Raw genomic sequence first — 3,873 nt, 5'->3', positions numbered from 1 at the left:
CATTATTTAATTTCTTGTTCTTACTTTCACTTACTTGAACGTAAGAGCATCTGGTAGAAATTTCTCGTTTAAGAGACAATTTCTAATAGTAAAGTACTATCATGAGAAATAGAATAGACTGATAAGACAATGCAGTTCTTAATTTGTAATATGCAACATGTTTATATTAAATAGATAATCATGTTTCCTTCCATTGTCATCAATATTTATAAATCTGTGTTAAATGTCTTAAATTCCTATGCAATCAGAAAGGGTGAATGCTATTGATGAATCAGAGCAACAAATTTTGTATTAGGAAAGAACGATTACTAGGAAATGAAATTGTGCTGTTTTTTATCATTAAAGTGTTCCCTTCAGATGAGCCGCTCTCCCAAGCTTTTCCCTATATTTTTTTTTGCCTTTTAGTAAAATTCAGTTCTAACTTCGTTTCTACAGTGACCGCACGATATTTTCAAACCGTTAAATAATGTCCACAATGAGCCAACAGCCAGGCACATAAATCAGAAGATAGGTACGAATTGGGGGGCATATGCCCTCCAATACTTTGATAACAACTTTTTTGTACTTTCATCTTAAAATTCGAAAATAATCAGATCCAATCCTCACAAAAAATTAAAAAAATTTTACAATTATCCTAACAATTTGGTAATTTTTATAGCCTTTATATTATATTTTTAGGTAAAAACACAACATTAAACGTCTTTCTATGATTTTCCAAAATATATCCTACAATGCTCTTTATTCTCAAGTTACAATGTGATATAGTATAGGGTGCTAAAATAAAGCAAACAATTCCATATTATTTTCTTGAAGTAACTGGGTAACCAAAATAGCAAAAACTAAATTTTAAAGCATATAAAACTTTAACTGTACCCAAGCTAATATGTTCTGGTCTAACCCAGGCCCATTAATGCCAACGAAGGAATGACATTTCTCCCTCCTAAATTAAAAAAAAAATTCTTTTTTAGGCCTGGGAAAGATATTGCATTCAGAAAAAGCACAAAACAAAGAATCTAACGGTACTATTTGTATTATTTTAGCATGCTTCCTTTTTTTGTCTTAAATCATTATACTTTTGTTGTTTGCCCCCCCCCCCAAAAAAAAAAAAACAAAAAAAACGAGGGTCTGCATGCAAAATGTGTTTGGTACAATTATTCTGCATATTAGATAGATAGATAAAGAAGTGTATTTTAAAGCCAAGCTATACGGCCACGAACATAGTAAATTAAGATAAATGAAAGGAACAAATAATAGACTTTGATCAGCGATCATCACAAAACACTTAAATCAAACACTACATTAACCTAATAGTAGTACTTAATACTTGGAAAATCGGTAATTAAAAAAAAAGCACTTAACAATTGGAAAAAAAAAAAAAATGAAAAATAAAATTTAATTTTTTCTGTTTTTTTTTTTTTCTTTTTTTGTTTGTTTTTTTTAGTTAAAAAAATTCCGAATACCTCGCTATTCTCATTTAATTTTTTAGTGGCAACACCTAGAAGGCGTTTTTTTTTAACGTCAAACGTTCCAAATATTTTACTCCCCCCCGTTTGAGCAAATATATTGCCCAAATTATATATTTCCCATCTATTCTGTCACTTGTCTCTCCTGTCTCATGCTAAGATGAAAGAAACTAACGAAGAAACCGGTTTGTTCTCGAGTTTTACACAGCGTAAACTTAAGTGAGTGGCGCAAAATGCACAAGTACAAAAATTCCTTCCCCCTGCGAAAATAAAAAAAAATAAAAATACAACTCAAATAAAATTCTCAAATTTGAAAAGCCTTATTTTCCACGGGGGGTATTTTCCGGGGGTATTTTCCGGGGGTATTTTCCGTGGGGGGGGGTATTTTCCGTGGGGGGTATTTTCTGGGAGGGTATTTTCCGGGGGGATTTTCCACTGGGGGTATTTTCCGGGGGTTATTTTCCGGGGGGGAGGGGTAATCGCTGAAGGGGTAAACACCAGCCACCGTTTCCTATATATCATAGGCAGCGCAATAGCTCTGCCTTAGTAAAGAACGACGTGGGCACAATGTTCTATTTTTTTTTTTTTTCCTCCAGACCCGGGCACTTCGTATCGAAGGAGTTGTCCTAGAAACTTCGAAAAGGGCTCATTCAATTGGAAATTGGAGTGGCTAGTGCCCATTTTAATAGTCGTAAGTGATTGGAGGGCAACTAGCCCCCCCCCCCCTCACACCCATCTTCCCCCAAACACATCAATCAAAATTTTGAGATAGCCTTTTTGTTCAGCGTAGTTGATTTCAAGATAGAAAATATGTTTTTGAGGAGGACACTCCCCAACAACCCTCGGGGCAAGGGTTTTAAGTTATGCCCTGGGGGCATATAAGGTTTTTAAAGAAGGTGCTGTCGTAGAAACTCCAAAAAAAGGCTCATTCGATTGAAAATTCAAAGGGCTAGTGCCCTTTTTAATAGTCGAATGTGATTGGAGGGCAAATAGACCCCTCCCCCCACGCCTCTCATTCCCCCCCACACATCCAATCCAAATTTTGAGACATCCATTTTGTTCAGCTTACTTGATTTCCAGATAGAAAATATGTTTTTGACGAGGACACTCCCCCACAACCCTCGGGGCAAGGGTTTTAAGTTATGCCCTGGGGGAATATAAGGTTTGTATAGAAGGCGTTGTCGTAGAAACTTCAATAAAGGCTCATTTGATTGGAAATTTAAAGGGCTAGTGCCCTTTTTAATAGTCGAAAGTGTTTTGAGGGCAACTAGCCCCCCCCCCCCCAGGCCCATCATTCCCCAAAACACATCCAATCAAAATTTTTGAGATAACCATTTTGTTCAGCGTAGTTGATTTCCAGATATAAAATATGTTTTTGAGGAGGACACTCCCCAAAACCCTCGGGGAGAGGGTTTTAAGTTATGCCCTGAGGGCATATGAGAACGATGTTGGCACAATGTATCATTTATTATTTTTTTCCTTTAGATCAGGGCACTTCGTATCGAAGAAGTTGTCGTAGAAACTTCGAAAAGGGCTCATTCAGATGCAAATTGGAGTGGCTTGTGCCCTTTTTAATAGTCGAAAGTGATTGCATGGAAACTAACACCCCTTCCACGCCAACCATTTCCCGAAACACATCCAATCAAAATTTTGAGACAGCCATTTTGTTCAACGTAGTTGATTTCCAGATAGAAATTATGTTTTTGAGGAGGAAACTCCCCCCCCAGCCTTCAGGGCCAGGGTTGTAAATTATACCCTGGGGGCATATAAGGTTTTTATAGCGTGAGATAGCCATTTTGTTAAGCGTAGTTGATTTTCACATAGAAATTATAGAAATAATTTGTTTGAAGAGGACGTTCCCCCACAGCCTTCAGGGCGAGGGTTGTAAATTATGCCCTGGGGGCATATAAGGTTTTTATAGAAGGTATTGTCGTAGAAACTTCAAAAAAGGCTCATTCGATTGGAAATTCAAAGGGCTAGTGCCCTTTTTAATAGTCGAAAGTGATTGGAGGGCAACTAGTCCCCCCCACGCCCATCATTCCCGCAAACACATCCAATCAAAATTTTGAGATAGCCATTTTGTTCTGTGTTGTGGTTTTCCAGATAGAAATTATGTTTTTGAGGAGGACACTCCCCACAGCCCTCTAGGAGAGGGTTGTAAGTTATGCCCTGGGGGCATATAAGGTTCTTATAAACGCGTCGTCGTAGAAACTTCAAGAAGGGCTCATCCGATTGGAAATTGAAATGGCTAGTGCCCTTTATAATAGTCGAAAGTGATTGGCAGGCAACTGACACCCCTTCCACGTCCACCAATTCCCCAAACATATCCAATCAAAATTTTTAGATGGCCATTTTGTTCCACGCAGTTTAAAGTTCAGGAAATTATACCTTTGAGCAGAACACTCCCCCC

Source organism: Artemia sp. Qi Xiang Cuo, chromosome 2 (genome assembly GCF_049724085.1).
Source record: "Artemia sp. Qi Xiang Cuo chromosome 2, ASM4972408v1, whole genome shotgun sequence".
Classification (NCBI taxonomy): domain Eukaryota; kingdom Metazoa; phylum Arthropoda; class Branchiopoda; order Anostraca; family Artemiidae; genus Artemia; species Artemia sp. Qi Xiang Cuo.
The sequence above is the reverse complement of the archived record's forward strand: the minus strand, read 5'-3'. Positions refer to the sequence as shown.